This window comes from Bidens hawaiensis, unplaced genomic scaffold (assembly GCF_021521415.1).
Source record: "Bidens hawaiensis isolate Kalapana, Puna unplaced genomic scaffold, B.hawaiensis_p1.1 tig00046429_1, whole genome shotgun sequence".
NCBI classification, from domain to species: domain Eukaryota; kingdom Viridiplantae; phylum Streptophyta; class Magnoliopsida; order Asterales; family Asteraceae; genus Bidens; species Bidens hawaiensis.
Window position 1 is genome coordinate 90,749 of NW_027505985.1, and position 19,727 is coordinate 110,475.

The 19,727-nt window shown below is 40.4% G+C and overlaps 1 pseudogene across 1 annotated transcript; it reads left to right on the forward strand.

Moving 5' to 3' along the window:
* The first annotated feature begins 11,710 nt into the window (after window positions 1-11,710).
* On the forward strand, window positions 11,711-16,802 carry LOC143616270 (DNA replication licensing factor MCM4-like; annotated as a pseudogene). Its single transcript, XR_013150635.1, has 15 exons — window positions 11,711-11,832; window positions 11,912-12,475; window positions 12,549-12,677; window positions 13,436-13,517; window positions 13,599-13,731; window positions 13,855-13,926; window positions 14,014-14,325; window positions 14,403-14,615; window positions 15,086-15,184; window positions 15,265-15,522; window positions 15,602-15,763; window positions 15,847-16,006; window positions 16,119-16,255; window positions 16,346-16,399; window positions 16,471-16,802. The product of XR_013150635.1 is annotated as a DNA replication licensing factor MCM4-like (transcript).
* The last annotated feature ends 2,925 nt before the right edge of the window (window positions 16,803-19,727 follow it).

The following is a 19,727-nucleotide window of genomic DNA, read 5'->3' on the forward strand; positions in this document are numbered from 1 at the left end:
AGTCAAGGGACCAGATTTGCCAAAATCCAAACTCCAGGGACTAAAATTTAAATTCTGAAATTCCTGACCCATCGCGCAGAAGAGAGCCCCATCGCGCACCGCGATGGGGTATCTGACATGCAGTGACACGTGGCACACGGTGGCAACGTCTGTCGCCACGTGTCACCACGTGGCAACACGTTCGCCACGTGGAACGGCGCCTGCCGCGTGTTGACACGTGGCAGGTCTAGGGTGTGACTGGCCAGGCCTACGTCGCGTACCGCGATGGGCCAGCCAGGAGATCCATCGCGTACCGCGATGGGACCCAATTTCAGCCCTATAAATAGCAGCCTCGAGTCTTCACCATTTCACATCCACAAATCATATACTACTCTCTCTCTAACTTCTCTCACTACCTCGTAAAACGTGCCATTAATCCACCTCGAAAATTGTGCCCCGTTACCTCGTTTTCCGTGTCCATTATCCCGATATACGTACCACTCCCCGACGACGTTCCAAACAAGAAGAAGGTGTTTCTCCGACGTTCCGACGTTTACCTCGAAGTACGTGCTAAAAAGAGTTGGTGTTCGATAAGCGTGTTGAAGCGAAAGTGTTGATTAAAGTGAGCGTTGAAAAGCAAGCGGCGTCGAAGTACTGCCCAAGTGTCTAGGGTATTTCTAAGCCAAACAAGGTAGGCATAATGTCATAATAAAATAATAATAAAATATTATAAGGGCTTAATACCCCAAGTCGATATTATTCTCGATAAACAAAGAAAGATATAACAAAGAAAATAAAGAAATAAAGATAATATATATATATATATATATATATATATATATGAATATATATAAGTACATAAGATTATTCTTTGTTATGAAATATATTATTTAAGTGTAATGAGTATACTTACATAATAAAGAAATAAAAATATGTTTCTTAATAAAGAAGAAAACGTCGGGTTTTATAAATAAACTAAAAGTTTATTAATATTACTTTTCAACTAAAGGTTTTAAAGTAAAAAGAGATTATGAACTAAAGGTTCATCGAGATAAATAAGAATAAAGGTCTTAAGCCGGATCTTGTTTCCGACTAACAAAAGTTATACTCGTACTATAGGTGCGAGATAGCAAGAGAAAGATTCACGGACGGTGTTGGAAGCCGATGTGACATCTGCCCCGATCCGACCCGACCCAGGTACCCGTTTCTCTGACCCGATCTCTTTCTTTTATGATTTAATATTTATTTATACTTATATTTTACTTTTAATAATAATATATTTTCCTTCCCGCCTCTTTCTCTCTCTTTCTTTCCGCCGTCCCGTCCCTCCTCTCTTTCCGCCTTGTTTCCCTCTTTTTCTTCTAACTCTTTGCTTGTCCTTTGTTCCTTCCCGCCTAAGGTTGTCTGCGCAGCTCCACGCGCCAGACCCCTTACAAGGAATCCTGCGTGAAGACCACCTGTTTCAGCGATACGCGAGGCGAACTCTTCTCGCAGCGCGCTAAGAACGGTAGTTCTTCCCGCGACGCGCTAAGGATTTGTAGTTCTTCTCGCAGCGCGCTAAGAATCGTAGTTCATCCCTCGACGCGCGAAGAATTATAGTTCTTCCCGCGGCGCGCTAGGAATTTTAGTTCCTCCCGCGGCGCGCTAAGAAATGTGATTCTTCCCGCGGCGAGCTTAGAAATGTAGTTCTTTCCGCGACGCGTTAAGGTTGGTTCTGTCTGCCTTCGCGCTCGCGCTCTCTTGACCTTCTGTGTCTGCCTTCGCACTCGAGCCTTCTCGCGCTAAACCCTTTGAGTTTTCTTCTGTTTAATCTAGCCGTTGCTTTTGTGTTGTCTTATCTTTTGTGCTGTTGACCTAATCTGCTTTATGTCTGAAAAGCCACTTTTGGCGCAGCATGCGCACCAACCCCATTGGTTGGCAGAAAAAGTGACTGACATTATCTTTTGAGATCTGCTTTTTCCATGCTTGACCAGTACCTTTTTCTGATCCGCCCATGCTTTTTACTGTTCCCTGTCAGCCTTTTTCTCTTTTTCCCTGCTGCCATATCTTTTGATATCTTTTGCTTTTGGAATCTTTTACTTTTTGGAGATCTTTTCCCCTTTTCTAGGGATTGTGTTCCCTAGGGTTTCTCTATAAATAATAATGTTATTTTCCTAACACATCACACACAAACCCTTAATCTCTCCTATTCTCTCTTCCTCCTTGCTCTCTCTGCCGTCTTCCTCTCTGCCTCCGTCTTCCTCCCTGTTCTACCCTGCTTTTCCGGTAATATATATTATATATAATAATTTACTTATTAATTATGCTAACTTATAATCAAGACTTAAAACAAATCATTAAAACAATAATCTTGTTTATAGGTTAACTTGTGCTTGTTTAAAGTTGGTTCTTGCTTTATCTTACACCGCATCGTTTATCATGTGAGTAATCTCGTACCTAATCCCTTTTTGCTTTTAATGTTTTGGGATGTTCATGTGTTCATACAAACTTAGAGTCTTAAACTTGTTTATGAACTTTAGTCGCGCAGTATCCCATGTGTTGAGGACGTTTACTTGGCTGTTTATTTGTATGTGTGTATCATTAACCGCTTTGTTCGGCCTATTCCGAAGTTTTCATGGATCCATTAGATGAACACGGGAGACCTATCGTTTACGGTTTTCTTTGTTTACACTTGCACAGATGTTTTCTCGTTTTTGTGCTCAACTGGGAGCACGGATTGAACTATAAGCTATGATCTATCTAGGCTTGATCACAATCTGATTGCACCCTTGTTAAACACCAGACATACACGTGTTGCGCGCAGATTTATTGTTACCTATGTATTGTATTAAACTTGATTTCTCACCAACACACAAGTGTTTGACGTTTATTTTAACACATGTTCAGGTTTGCAGTAGCTGTTTTGGAGCTTGTGGACATATAGGAAGTTTTCTTTATTTTGGACCTAGATTAAAATGTATCAAGACAAGTTTTTGCTGTTCGAATATTTTGATTTATAATATATTGATTTATATTGATTTATGTTATCTTGTGTTTACCTTGCGCGTGCGCGAATGAATGTATTTATTAAATATTGACACCCAATAGTGTCACGAGTAATGAAACAATATGTGGCGCCCCGATGTATAATCCGCCTTTGGTCGGGGTGTTACAGATTGGTATCAGAGCTACGTGACTTTAGGATAGGTGGTTAGACGTAACGGCCTAGAATACCTAAGAGTCCCTTCTCGCGCATGAGAGAAATCTCATGTTTGCGCGCTTATTGTTAATTACTCGTTATTTATAAATATGCTTGCGCAGACGCAGTATATGATTTTATGTTTTATTTCGCGATATTTCGATTTTTGTTGAATTTCGATTTTTATTGATTTTACTTACATGTTCGTTTGTTGGATTTGAAAATCCGAAAAGTCATGGTGATACATGAATAGTTGATTTTCAATTTCCATTTACGATTATGTTCTGAGGTTGGAGACTTGAAAAGTCATGGTGATACATGAATTGTCAACCTCCAATACTCATTTTCTTGTATGTTTTATATTGAAGATTGAAAAGTCATGGTGATACATGAATCGTCAATCTCCAATACTCGTTTGCTCGTATATTTTAAATTGGGAATTCGGAAAGTCATGGTGATACATGAATTGTCGATTCTTGATTCGAATTTGTTACCTTTATTAAGTCTGCATTTAGGGTCATTTAATTTACTTTAACTTTTGACAGTAACTGACTCCGTGAAACCAAGCTTTTCGAGATTAAACTTTGCGCTAAGATATTAACAAAAATTAAAATTTTTATAGAATGCCTCCGCTATCTCGCCGATTTCAGAGAAGAGAAGCCTCGCGCAGGCGTAGACAGCAACGTTCCCAGGAAATGGCCGCCGCAATAGCCCAAGCTTTGAGCCAAAACAATACCTCCAGTTATAACATTAAGTCCTTTAATGCGGGTAACCCTCCGAAGTTCACAGGTCTTGAAGGAGCCACCGTGATGCTCCAATGGCTCGAGAAGATTGAAAACACTTTTCTCCACACCCAATGCCCCTCAGACAGACGAACCCTATATGCTTCCAGTGTCCTGGAATCTAGAGCGCTTACATGGTGGAATGGAGTAGCTCATGCGCGTGGCGCAGAAGCTGCTTCTAGCATGCCCTGGGAGGAATTCAAAGAAATTCTGACGCGAGAATTCTGCCCTCCCAACGAAGTTAAGCGCCTGGAAGAAGAATTTTGGAATCTTAAGCAATACAGCGGTGAAGCGCGCGAGTACGCGACGCGTTTCCATGAACTAAGTTTGCTGGTCCCTCACCTTGTTACCCCTTCCCGCCGAGCCATAGAGAAATTCCTTGGGGGTCTCCCCATGGAAATTCAAGATTCTGTATGGGCCAGAAACCCAGTAACCCTCTCTGACGCCATCGAATTGGCCGCTGTGCTCAGCGACAACCATGTCAGAGCAGGAACCCTGTTCCTGCGGGGAACTGAGAAGACCAAACCCACCAAAACTGTCCCTGAACCAACAGAAACCAAACCAGAACCCTCGAACCGTAACAACCTCAAGCGCAGGCGCAAAGCTTACGCGCTTACCAGCCCGCCCATAGTCCAGCAACCCACCTACCAACCTCCAGTTTACGCGCCTAACCCACTGTCGACCTACCCAACCCCTGTAGTCCATAACTATGCCTTAACCAATCCCGCACTCCCTACCCCGCCACCTAAGAAACCTTACACAGGAAATCAACCCTTTTGCCCAACCTGTAGACTTCACCACCCAACCCAAACCCCGTGTCGACAATGCAACCGATGTGGCCGCGTTGGTCACTCTGCCGAATACTGTAGAGTCCCTCCCGCCAACCCAATTGCGCTAGCACCACCAGTCTACCCGCAGAACCCACAACCAACCTACCAAAACCCACGACCCAGGTCGTGCTATAACTGCGGTGATCCCAGTCATTTCCGGAACGCGTGCCCAAGGCTACAAGTTCAGATTACGCAAGCGAATCCGGTGAACCAGATTTCAAACCAAGTGACGCGTGGACGAGCTTTTAACATAACCGCGCACCAAGCGCAAGCGAATAATGACGTAGTTAATGGTACATTTTTGCTTAACGGATTTTATGCTTCTGTACTTTTTGATACTGGCGCCGATCGAAGTTTTATTTCTCGCGCCTTCGAGCAGAAGCTTGCGCGACCGCGCGATAACTTAAAAGAAAATTTTTCAGTTGAATTGGCTAATGGCGGAACTGTTTTAATTAACTCAGTGATTAAAAATTGCACGCTTAACCTTAACGAAAACGATTTTCTAATCGACCTCATCCCCATGCCTCTTGGAAGTTTCGATGTTATCATTGGTATGGACTGGCTCTCGAATAATCGCGCCGAAGTTATTTGCGCCAAGAAGTTGATTCGCATTCCTCGAGAAAATGGTGATCTTCATATCTACGGCGAAAAACCCTCCAGTGGTCTTAAGCTTATGTCTTGTGCCGAAGCCCAAAGACTCATGCGGAAGAAGTGTATTGCATTTTTAGCCCATGTGGTTAAACCCGATGAAGGAAAGAAGAAGCTTCGCGATATCCCTGTTGTGCGTGATTTCCCTGAAGTTTTTCCTGATGATCTTCCTGGTATCCCTCCCGCTCGTGAAGTCGAGTTCCGTATTGATCTTGTCCCTGGTGCTTCCCCCGTAGCCAAATCTCCTTACCGTCTTGCGCCCGCTGAGATGCAAGAATTGGCAAGTCAACTTCAAGAGTTGACCGCTAAAGGATTCATTCGCCTTAGCTCTTCGCCCTGGGGTGCTCCGGTGTTGTTCGTTAAAAAGAAAGATGGATCGTTTCGCATGTGTATTGATTACCGCGAGTTGAACAAACTCACTATTAAGAACCGGTATCCCTTACCGCGTATTGACGACCTCTTTGATCAACTCCAAGGTGCCTCTTGTTTTTCTAAGATTGATCTCCGCTCTGGCTATCACCAGTTGCGCATCCGCGATGAAGATGTTCCGAAGACTGCTTTTCGAACTCGTTATGGCCATTTTGAATTCTTGGTCATGTCATTCGGTCTAACCAACGCACCCGCCGTTTTCATGGATCTAATGAATCGGGTGTGTAGGCCTTTCTTGGATAAATTCGTGATTGTGTTTATCGATGATGTTCTGGCGTATTCTAAGACCAAGGCCGAGCATGAGCAACATCTTCGGTTGGTGTTGCAAAAGCTTCGAACCGAGCAGCTCTATGCTAAGCTCTTCAAGTGTGAATTCTGGTCGGATGAAGTACAGTTTCTTGGCCATGTTGTTAACAAGATGGGTATCCATGTCGACCCATCCAAAATTGAAGCAATCAAGAACTGGATTACACCGTCCACTCCTACCGAAATCCGTTCCTTTCTGGGCTTAGCTGGTTATTACCGGCGCTTCATTTCGAACTTCTCAAAGATCGCATTGCCTTTAACAGCTCTAACGCACAAAGGTAAACCGTATATTTGGGGCTCGAAGCAAGAAGAAGCCTTTCTAACGCTCAAGCGTTTGTTGTGTGAAGCTCCTGTTCTTGCGCTACCTGAGGGTAATGAAGATTTTGTCGTGTATTGCGATGCATCCAACCAAGGTCTCGGTTGTGTTCTTATGCAACGAGGCAAGGTTATCGCTTACGCATCAAGGCAACTCAAGGTTCATGAAAAGAATTATACAACTCACGACCTCGAACTAGGCGCAGTTGTTTTTGCCTTGAAGATCTGGAGACACTACCTTTATGGTACTAAGTGTATCCTCTACACTGACCATAAAAGCCTTCAGCACATTTTTGATCAAAAGGAACTCAACATGAGACAACGCCGATGGAACGAACTCATCAGCGATTACGATTGTGAGATCCGGTATCATCCTGGTAAGGCTAATGTGGTAGCCGATGCGCTCAGCCGAAAACCCTGCCAACTTAACTGTATCTTGCCGCGCACCCAGCTTCACTTCGCGCCGATTCAAAGCAACCTTGAATCGCGTATTCGTGACGCGCAGCGCGCATCCATCAGTAATGGTAACCTTCGCGCCGAGTTAGCGTGTGGCGCGGAAGCGCATTTTGTGCCCAATCTGAGTGGAATTCTCTGCTATCTTAATCGCATCTGGATTCCCTGTGATGAGAATCTTCGCGCTGATATCCTGAGTGAAGCGCACAAATCTCGGTATTCTATTCATCCTGGCGCTGATAAGATGTACAAGGATTTGCGCATTACTTATTGGTGGCCCGGTATGAAAAAGGATATTGCTGTGTTCGTAGCTAAATGTCTGACTTGTTCTAAAGTGAAAGCTGAACACCAACGCCCATCTGGTTTGCTCGAACAACCAGAAATTCCTACGTGGAAATGGGAATGTGTAGCGATGGACTTTATTACCAAGTTACCTTTGACAGCAAGCAAACATGATAGCATTTGGGTAATAGTGGATCGTTTGACTAAGTCTGCTCACTTTCTGCCCATTCGTGAAAACTACCGTGTTGAGCATCTCGCGCAGCTTTATGTCAAGGAAATTGTCTGCCGCCATGGTACTCCTTTGAGCATCATATCCGATCACGATGGCCGTTTTATATCTCGCTTTTGGAAATCTCTCCAATCTGCGCTAGGAACTCGCTTGGACATGAGTACGGCATATCATCCCCAGACTGACGGTCAGTCTGAGCGAACTATTCAAACTCTTGAGGATATGCTCCGATCTTGTGTTCTTGATTTTGGAGGTAATTGGGATTCGCACCTGCCTTTGATCGAGTTCTCTTATAATAACAGCTATCATTCCAGTATTGGTATGGCCCCATTTGAAGCACTTTACGGTCGTAAGTGCCGCTCCCCGATTTGTTGGAGCGAAGTGGGTGAAACTCAAATCACAGGACCCGAACTTGTTCAAGAGACAACCGATAAAATCGCCAAGATCCGTGATCATCTGCTGACTGCCAGAAGCCGACAGAAGAGTTACGCAGATCGTAGGCGGAAGCCTTTCGAATTTCAAGTTGGTGATCTTGTTCTCCTCAAAGTGTCGCCCTGGAAGGGTGTTGTCCGCTTTGGGAAGAAAGGTAAGCTTGCTCCTCGTTATGTTGGTCCATTCAAGATTCTCGCGCGTGTAGGAAAAGTTGCCTACAGACTTGACCTGCCGCCCGCGCTCAGTTTTGTGCATCCAACGTTCCATGTATCCAATCTCAAGAAGTGTTTAGCTGACGAGAACCTTCACATTCCACTTGATGAAGTTCAAGTTGATGAAACTATGCATTTCGTTGAGAAGCCTGTTGAGATTATGGATCGCGAGGTAAAGCAAACCAAGCGCAGTTGTATCCCTATCGTGAAAGTTCGCTGGGAGTCCAAGCGCGGAGCCGAGTTTACATGGGAAAGGGAAGATCAAATGAAGATCAAGTACCCGCACCTGTTCTCTGCGCAACCTACTTCGAGATAAATTTCGGGACGAAATTTCTTAAAGTAGGGGAGACTGTGACATCTGCCCCGATCCGACCCGACCCAGGTACCCGTTTCTCTGACCCGATCTCTTTCTTTTATGATTTAATATTTATTTATACTTATATTTTACTTTTAATAATAATATATTTTCCTTCCCGCCTCTTTCTCTCTCTTTCTTTCCGCCGTCCCGTCCCTCCTCTCTTTCCGCCTTGTTTCCCTCTTTTTCTTCTAACTCTTTGCTTGTCCTTTGTTCCTTCCCGCCTAAGGTTGTCTGCGCAGCTCCACGCGCCAGACCCCTTACAAGGAATCCTGCGTGAAGACCACCTGTTTCAGCGATACGCGAGGCGAACTCTTCTCGCAGCGCGCTAAGAATTGTAATTCTTCTCGCAGCGCGCTAAGAACGGTAGTTCTTCCCGCGACGCGCTAAGGATTTGTAGTTCTTCTCGCAGCGCGCTAAGAATCGTAGTTCATCCCTCGACGCGCGAAGAATTATAGTTCTTCCCGCGGCGCGCTAGGAATTTTAGTTCCTCCCGCGGCGCGCTAAGAAATGTGATTCTTCCCGCGGCGAGCTTAGAAATGTAGTTCTTTCCGCGACGCGTTAAGGTTGGTTCTGTCTGCCTTCGCGCTCGCGCTCTCTTGACCTTCTGTGTCTGCCTTCGCACTCGAGCCTTCTCGCGCTAAACCCTTTGAGTTTTCTTCTGTTTAATCTAGCCGTTGCTTTTGTGTTGTCTTATCTTTTGTGCTGTTGACCTAATCTGCTTTATGTCTGAAAAGCCACTTTTGGCGCAGCATGCGCACCAACCCCATTGGTTGGCAGAAAAAGTGACTGACATTATCTTTTGAGATCTGCTTTTTCCATGCTTGACCAGTACCTTTTTCTGATCCGCCCATGCTTTTTACTGTTCCCTGTCAGCCTTTTTCTCTTTTTCCCTGCTGCCATATCTTTTGATATCTTTTGCTTTTGGAATCTTTTACTTTTTGGAGATCTTTTCCCCTTTTCTAGGGATTGTGTTCCCTAGGGTTTCTCTATAAATAATAATGTTATTTTCCTAACACATCACACACAAACCCTTAATCTCTCCTATTCTCTCTTCCTCCTTGCTCTCTCTGCCGTCTTCCTCTCTGCCTCCGTCTTCCTCCCTGTTCTACCCTGCTTTTCCGGTAATATATATTATATATAATAATTTACTTATTAATTATGCTAACTTATAATCAAGACTTAAAACAAATCATTAAAACAATAATCTTGTTTATAGGTTAACTTGTGCTTGTTTAAAGTTGGTTCTTGCTTTATCTTACACCGCATCGTTTATCATGTGAGTAATCTCGTACCTAATCCCTTTTTGCTTTTAATGTTTTGGGATGTTCATGTGTTCATACAAACTTAGAGTCTTAAACTTGTTTATGAACTTTAGTCGCGCAGTATCCCATGTGTTGAGGACGTTTACTTGGCTGTTTATTTGTATGTGTGTATCATTAACCGCTTTGTTCGGCATATTCCGAAGTTTTCATGGATCCATTAGATGAACACGGGAGACCTATCGTTTACGGTTTTCTTTGTTTACACTTGCACAGATGTTTTCTCGTTTTTGTGCTCAACTGGGAGCACGGATTGAACTATGAGCTATGATCTATCTAGGCTTGATCACAATCTGATTGCACCCTTGTTAAACACCAGACATACACGTGTTGCGCGCAGATTTATTGTTACCTATGTATTGTATTAAACTTGATTTCTCACCAACACGCAAGTGTTTGACGTTTATTTTAACACATGTTCAGGTTTGCAGTAGCTGTTTTGGAGCTTGTGGACACATAGGAAGTTTTCTTTATTTTGGACCTAGATTAAAATGTATCAAGACAAGTTTTTGCTGTTCGAATATTTTGATTTATAATATATTGATTTATATTGATTTATGTTATCTTGTGTTTACCTTGCGCGTGCGCGAATGAATGTATTTATTAAATATTGACACCCAATAGTGTCACGAGTAATGAAACAATATGTGGCGCCCCGATGTATAATCCGCCTTTGGTCGGGGTGTTACAGCCGATCCCATTGAAAAGGTGAATACACCCCACTTTTATAAACTTGTTTTCAAACAAACAAACGTGTTATGTGTAAAACTTTAGATGAGACTACGTGTCTCTAAAACATTGTAATACAATGAGAGTATAAACATAGCCCTTAGGCTGTGGTATACGTTTGTCTGGATCCTTACATATGTGGTATGCGGTGGGCACATTGCACCACGCCTGGTCACGAACTCCAGTCACGATGGGCCGAACCAAAGTATGTTTGAGTGAAAATGACCTTGTGTATATTTATGGTACCTAAGTACGTCGAAACGTTGCGGTGTTTTGCTGAGGTGACCTAGTGTAGAGACTCGAGTTTATAATGATTGTTTAACTTGATTATTCCTAAGCCAAGATGGGCCGAGGCTTACGTGGTCTCGAGGGGTAATTATTAAAGAAAATATTTTTAGCGTAAGCATATTCACTAGCATTCGTTGGTGACGTATTTTATAACATTTCGTAGGTAATCAAGATTAGAGTTTGAAGAACGAAGAAGCTCAAGAATCCGATGGCTCGGATAATTTTGTTTAAATATTAAAATATAATCTTTTTGTAAAACATATAAACAAGTAAATACTAAACGAGACTTTCGTCTCGTTCTTTTGTAATGTAAATATTTATAATATCGATCCTTATGTTTTATAAAGTCTTCCGCTAATAACTGCAACTCTGATTTATTTACAAACATGGTACCAACTATTGATCATGCTCCTAGGCCTAGAGTGGGGGTGTGACAGGTTTTTAATACCCGAACCCGTATCCGACCTATCCGTAGGGTATGGATAGGGTATGCATTTTAGTACCAACCCGTACCTAAACCGGACCCGATTTGTACCCGGTAATACCGGAAAACCCGGACAGGTTCTATACCCGATGCATAAGGTACGATTTTTAGAGAAAATACCCGGACCCGAACCCGACCCAGGTATTACCAATACCCGGTCATACCCGAACCCAGTTTCATACCCGAACCCGGGTATTTGAAAAACCCGATTTGTGCACATATACGGCCGGTCATTCCTGATTAAGTTGGGCCAACCCATGACAATTTACCTATTAACAACAATACATTAAGTTGGGCCAAGCTCACTATGTGTGTATGTGTGTGTCTTTGGCGCCAAATACAACCCCTCTTTCCCGCCAAAAGGAGACGCACTTACCCGCCAAAAGACGTTCTCTTCTTCTTCTTCTTCTTCTTCTTCTTCTCTGTGTCTCATAATCTATCTGCTGTTCACCACACACACATACACTCTCAGCATCAAGATGGCTAATACACCCACCTCCGCCCGGAATACTCCCACCGCCGCCGCTAATACTCCTCGCCGCAGCACTCGCAATACTCCCACTACCCCTGTTTCTGCAGGTATAATTTCCATCTCTTTAACTAGGCTTTTACCTTAATAATAATAATAATATTGTTCTTGTTTGAATTAATTTTACAGATCCATCATCACCTGATGATTTAATTTCATCCCCAATCGGAAACACATTCTCTTCCCCAAACAATGTCCCGAAGCGCGGTCGCCGTGTCGACACGCCTCAGTCCCATTCCCGCTTCGCCTCAACACCCGGAGGCGCCCCCACCAGCCCGCCTCCGCCTTCCTCGCCTCCACCATCCTCATCCGAAGGCGGAGAACCCGACGGCCCATCGACATTCGTGTGGGGGACAAGCATCAGCGTGCAAGACGTCAACGCCGCAATCGTAATGTTCTTACGAAACTTTCGAGACCACCCGTCTCATCACGACGATGGGAAGTACATGAAAGCGATTAATCTTGTGATTGAGATGGATGGAGAGTCGTTGGATGTCGATGCGAATGATGTGTTTGAGTATGATAATGATTTGTATGCCAAGATGGTTAGGTACCCTTTAGAGGTTTTAGCTATCTTTGATATTGTGCTTATGGAAGTCGTTGGTAAAATCGCTCCGTTGTTCGATAAGCATGTTCAAGTTCGGATTTTTAATCTCAAGAACTCGACTTCGATGAGGAACTTAAACCCGTCTGGTGGGTAGCTTATAGTTTATTTGATAGTTGTTAAAATGTATTCATTTTTAATATTATTTTTGTGCATTGTTAGATATTGAGAAGATGGTGTCGTTGAAGGGGATGGTTATTAGATGCAGTTCGCTTATTCCGGAAATTAGGGAAGCGATATTTAGATGCCATGTGTGCGGGCATTTCTCGGATCCAATTGATGTTGACAGAGGTAATGTTGATACTCTCTGTTTGATATATTAGTTTAGTTTTGTGTAAAGATGGTAAAAATCCGGTTAAACGACCCGACCCGACCCGAAAATCAAATCGTGTTGGAATTGATTTTTGACCGTTTGAACTTAGTTTTGGTAATTTATAGTACCATTTTAACCCTAGATGTTAGTATAAATAGGTATTGGTTGTTTCTTAAAAATGCAAAACCGCACTCATTTACGACTTTACGTATGTTTTTGGTGTAATGTTTTTAATAATTTTATTAACCTTTTTTGGACAGTAGTACCAAGTTTGATAAATTAGTATAGTTGTGTGCAAAGACGGAAAAAAAACCGGTTAAACGACCGACCCGAAAATTGAACCGGTCTGGAATTGTAGATTTGGAGTTTTTGTGTAGGAACCGGTTTGGACCATTTTAACCCCGTATGTTAGTACTTTGTATATACATATATTGGTTGTTTTCGTTATTCACAACGCTCAAAAACGCAAATAACACTCGAAAATGCAAAACCGCACTCATTTACACATGTAAATGAGTGCGGTTTTGGGTGTAATGTTTTTTTTAATAATTTTATTAATCATTTAATAAACTTTACTTGAAATTAAAATAGCAGTGTTTTTCTCGAAAGAGCGCGTTAACTTTTGTTGGGTAGCAATATTAAGTTTTTAAAAATTTAAAATTTACATTCATAGATTTAGAGGTCTTAACATTACTATTCATGACCTGCGTTATCTGAACTAAATTGGTGTTACCAGGGCGAATCAATGAACCGACTATGTGTTTGAAAGAAGAATGTAAAACAAAGAACTCAATGACATTAGTTCACAACAGATGCAGGTACATCTATTTATGTTGCAACCATCTGTTACTTCTTAAGCATATATATTATTTATTTATGCCAAGACTTTAATAATGCAGGTTTGTAGACAAACAAATTGTAAGAGTCCAGGAGACACCTGATGAAATCCCGGAAGGCGGTACGCCTCATACTGTGAGCTTGCTGATGCATGACAAATTGGTCGATGCATCAAAACCTGGTGACAGAGTTGAGGTAGGCTTTTGCATTAAGACCTAATATTTTAATTTTTTACTATCGTGACTGTTGGAGTTAGTTGTTAAAGTTTATAAGGGTAGTTTAGTCATTACTGATTTATTTATTGTTTTTGTTGAAAAGATTACTGGGATTTATAGAGCTATGTCTGTGAGAGTTGGTCAAACTCAAAGGACTGTGAAATCTTTATTCAAGGTAAAAAAATTTTGTTTTATGAATTTTAGCCTGATGTAATCGATATTATTTTTTAATAACTTATTTGTTTATTATTTTTTTTTTCAGACTTACATCGATTGTCTCCATATAAAGAAGACGGACAAGTCAAGAATGAATGTAGAAGATCCAATGGACGCCGAAAATACTCAAGAAACACCAATGGACTATGAAGAGCAGGCAATTATTTATTATGTCATTATTAGCTGCTGCTGATTCATGATTTGCATACTGCTCATATGTTTATATCATTATATGCAACTGCAGGTGGAAAAATTGAAAAAACTATCAGAAGAGCCTGATATTTACGGCATACTTACGAGGTCGTTGGCACCAAACATATGGGAGTTGGATGATGTGAAGAGAGGACTGCTTTGTCAGGTAACTAGTTTGAAAATATGTTAGGCGGTATTAACAAAACAGTGACCGACTGACTGACTGAATGACGTGTAATGTAGCTTTTTGGTGGGAGTGCGTTGACACTGGAATCCGGGGCTACTTTCAGGGGAGACATTAATATTCTTCTAGTTGGTGATCCCGGTACAAGTAAATCTCAGCTTCTTCAGTACATACACAAGTTAGCACCCCGTGGTATCTACACCAGTGGAAGAGGCAGCTCGGCTGTAGGATTGACTGCTTATGTCGCCAAAGATCCCGAAACCGGTGAAACCGTAAGTATTTTATAAATAAGATATTTTACAATCAGGTCACTAAAGTTTATTTTTTTTTCTAATCCTAGATATTTTACCTGAATAGCAGGTTATGTAAGTTTTTTTTTTTAAATAGTTTGACATTGCAAAATATTTTTTAAAAATTGAGAAAAATAAATTTTAAATTGTGAAAAATTGAAAAAAAATATGGATAATTGCAAAAAAAAAAAAAACTAAAAAATTGCAACAAAAAAATTTAAGATTTTTTTTGCAATTTTTCAGATTGTTAATTTATTATCCTTTTTGGCAATTTTCCAGATTTTCATTTTTTTTTTTCAATTTTACGAGACAATAATTATAGTGACATGATTGGAAACTTTAGTGACATGATTGGAAACTTTAGTGACATGATTGGAACAAAAGATTTTACGAGTGACCTTATTGGAACAATTTCAAATTTTGGTTAACTATATTGCTGATTGTTATGTTAGGTTTTGGAGAGTGGGGCCTTGGTTCTTAGTGACAGAGGCATCTGTTGTATCGATGAATTTGATAAAATGTCCGAAAATGCAAGGAGTATGCTACACGAGGTATTTTTATATCCACTCGCTAGAAACAAGTTTGTTCTTTTATTGTATGTTAATTTTTTTATGTATAATGGCGTTTGTAGGTTATGGAACAACAAACTGTGTCAATAGCTAAAGCAGGGATTATTGCTTCTTTAAATGCAAGAACTTCAGTTTTGGCGTGTGCAAATCCAAGTGGTTCTCGTTATAATCCTCGTCTGTCTGTGATCGACAACATACATCTTCCTCCTACGTTGCTCTCTAGGTTCGATTTGATATATTTGATTCTTGACAAAGCCGATGAGCAGACTGATAGGCGCCTTGCAAAACATATCGTTGCATTACATTTTGAAGATCCAGAGGTCTCTTTATTATTATTATTATTATTATTATGGTGAAGTAAATATCATTGAGTGCTGAAATTTGCACTTTTGGTTGCAGAGTTCCGAGCAGACTGTCATCGACCTTCCAACTTTGATTGCTTATTTAAGTTACGCAAGAAAAAACATACATCCTCGGCTGTCTAACGAAGCTGCTGAGGAGTTGAAAAACGGCTATGTTAATATGAGACGAAGAGGAAATTTTCCCGGAAGTAGTAAAAAGGTTGTTACACTTTATTACAATTTACTTTCAAACGGGCCAAATCATAAAAAGTCGTTAAATTTTGCTAAACTTTGAATCAACAGGTGATAACGGCTACTCCTAGACAACTTGAGAGTGTTATACGCCTCAGTGAGGCCCTGGCCCGAATCCGCTTCTCAGAAGAGGTTGAAAAGAAAGATGTTGTCGAGGCTTTTAGGCTTCTGGAAGTTGCATTGCAGCAGTCTGCAACCGATCCTGCCACTGGTAAGCATTCAAACAAGATAAACAAAAAAAGAATAATAATAATAATAATAATAATAATAATAATAATAATAATAATAATAATAATAATAATAATAATATGTTTTCTTAACAGGAACCATTGACATGGACCTGATAGCTACTGGTGTCTCTTCAAGCGAAAGAATGAAAAGGGACAATTTGGTTGCGTTGGCTCGCAACATTATTATGGAAAGGCTGCAACAAGGAGGTCCATCTATTCGTATGGTTGAGGTGCGCAGTTTTTATATATATATATATATATTTTAGTTGGCTTATTTCTTGTTATTAAGTATTAATATGAAAACCATAATTTTTCTACAGTTGCTCGAAGAGTTGAAGCAGCGTAGCGGGATTGCTGAGTTACATCTTAACGACGTAAGTTTCCCTCCCTTTTTTTTACTGGGACTATTTAAAATATTTTTTAAGATTTTTTTTTAATTTGTCAGTTGCGAAATGCACTTGGTACTCTTGCAAGTGAGTTGTTAGTGGATGTCCGCGGTGACAGTGTAACGAGAGTATGAGCAAAGGCTAAAAATCGCTTCATACGAGCGAGGTAGAAAGTTTTAGATATTGTATGCTTATTAACATCAAGACTAAGTATTGCGACATTTTGTGTACTTTTGGGTTATATATATGTGGAACGCTTTGACGTTATATGCGTGATGTTAGTGAATTTTTTTGCACCATCTGCAATTCTTGTTAGAGATATTATTAATGTGTGATGTTAGTTAGAAATGATTGTGTATGAGATGAAAGGTGTTCGGATTTGCTGCATGGTTTAACCTCAGTATGTTTACCGGGACATTTTTTTTGAAAGGTGTAGTATTGTAACACCCCGAATTTTAAAAAATATGTAACTATAAAATTTATATTGAGTTAAAATAATTTGTAAATTATATATAAAAAATACCAATTTGAAACGAATTATATAGATGTAATGTATAGATGTAATGTTATAATGTAGTTTTTTAGCTTGTGTTTTATAATAGTTATAATTTAAATGGTTTAATTGGCGATATTAAAAATATGCCATTGTAGACAAATATATTGTTTGATGGGGTTATGCATTATAGAATAACTAAGGATGTGTTTATTTTTGCTTATAAGGTCTGTAAGGAGCCTAGGTCTGTGGGCGTGCAGACATAAACTCTTGAAAACAGTTTGTTTTAAAAAAAAAGTATTTGAAAATGCTTTTATGGTTTTAAAAAATAAGCTAATATCACCATCTTTACACTTCTTAACATCATACCAACACCCAATGTCTAACACCACCACCACCCACCGTCCGCCACCACCATCCACCGCTGCCGCCACCATCCACCGCCGCCGCCGCCACCCACTACCACCGTCCACCACCACCACCATCAACCACTCACCGCCACCACCGTCAACCACCCACCACCACTGCCGTCCATCAACACCACCACCCTCGTCGGCCACAACCACCGTCCACTACCACCACCGTCCATCAACACCACCACCCTCGTCGGCCACAACCACCGTCCACTAGCACCACCACCACCCACCGTCTTCCGCCACCACCATCCACCACCACCCGCCACCGCCACCACCCGTCACAACCATCCACCACCACCACCATAGTCCACCACCCACTTCCACCGTTCATCACCACCACCACCACCCATTGTCGGGCACCATCACCGTCCACCACCCACCACCACAACCGTCCATCACCACCACCCACCGTTCACCGCCTACCACAATCGTCTACCACCACCCACTTCCATAGTTTGTACACCACTACCAATTATTTTAGCAGTCTACAAACGTTAAATGACTTTTATCTACTGTAATATATATGATAGGTAACTAATTTTCAGCTTATGCAGACGATATCTAGTTTATAAAACAAAACAGTATTATATTTTCAAATTGCAGACCTTAAGACCACATCTTTAATTGCAGACATTAAATAAGATGAAATCAGATTGCAAACAATTTTTGTCTTAAAAAACAAACAGCACCTAAAAGTGCATAATGTTTATTGCTATAAAAGAAAAATACAAAAAAGAAAAAACTTTAATTGGTGCATTTAAAAAAAAACAAAAAAAGAAAAACTTTAATTGATGCATTTAAAGATGGACCTAAGTTGATATGGCATCAAATGTAATAATAAAATTTTGTGGAAAGTGAGGATACTAATAAATTTGTAGTAATTAAAATTGATTTGCATAGTATAAATTATAATAAATACGAATCTCATTTTAAAGCTCAAAAAAGCGTTTAAATTAATGTGAAATATCAAAACATATCTGTAATTGCTATATGCCTATATATACACTCGTATTCTCGTTGACGGATATTCTTATCATAACCACTACAAGTGTTTATTATTTGGTTGATTATGTTGCTCCTTTTATTTCTTTCTCTTTCTTGTTAAACATCACCACCACCTTTGCTGTCTCGAGTTGCCGTCTTCACTTTGGCTACTGTTTCGACGCCGAATCCACCAAACATTTCCGTTTTGGTATCTCCACTTCTATCGTTAGGGCCATACAGTCTGAAGGTTTTTTCGGGCGGACATATATCTTCATTTTTTTAAGTAAGGTATAAACTGAACTCTATCATTTCGAACTGAAACTTGATTTATCTGACGGAGACGTGTTTTTTTAATGTTGGTTTTAAACAGAAAAGATGGATTTATGGAAACCAATATATATATATATATATATATATATATATACCATCAAGACCAATGAGATCAAAAATATAAAATGATGATTACCATCAAGACCAATGAGATTAAAAATATATTTTATTTTATTATTGTAAAAAAAACAAACCAAGTTAATATAACTTCTTTATTTAATCAACCAATAGACATATAACATGGTTATAATAACATTTCTTAGTTTATCCTTTGATTGATTGATAGATAATCATTGTTGGTTGCAAAGATGAGATGATGTGCATCTTGTCTGGCCTATTTTAAGATTAAGTTACGTGTCATTTTCCATTTAAGATAGATGGGATGTACCAAAACCCATAATTCTCGTCGTATGGTCATGTAGTGGTGTATAAATCTAGTTTTTTTAATGCCCGGTTTCAGATATGAAACCAGGTTCATGTATAACTGGGTATTAGAAAATTGGGTATTGATCATATTCGGGTTGGGTTTAGGTACATATACGAGTATTGTCTCTAAAAACCATACATATGCACCGAGTTCGGTTTGGTTATAAAACTGGGTACTCGAGTATTTGATTACCCAATTTCGGGTATTGAAAAAAAACCTATTTTCGGATTTTCTCGGGGTTGTTTTTTGGGTACAGATTGGGTTTTTCAAGTGGTTGCACTTTGCTGGGGTATTTTTAGATATTTATCAAATATTTTACGAGTAATTTCAGACATAGATCGGGTATTTGTAAAACCCGGTTTCGCGTATCGGAAAAACCTTGTTCTAGGTATGGAATCATTTTCGGTTTTTGGGTATTAACGGGTATTAATCAGGTCCTATTTCGGGTATAAAAACAGGTTTAGGTTGTTTGGGCACATTTAGATTCGAGTGAGTATTTCATTTCAAATATGAGTTTTCTTCCCGGTCAAACAAGAAAAGAAAACGGGTGGGACAGTTGGCAGTGAGTTACCGTAGCAGGCATCATGATTATTATTAATAATTTAGTCTATTCTCTCAATTAAACAGGTTAGCCTTCGTTTTCAGTCAGCCGATTTGGTTTTCTGT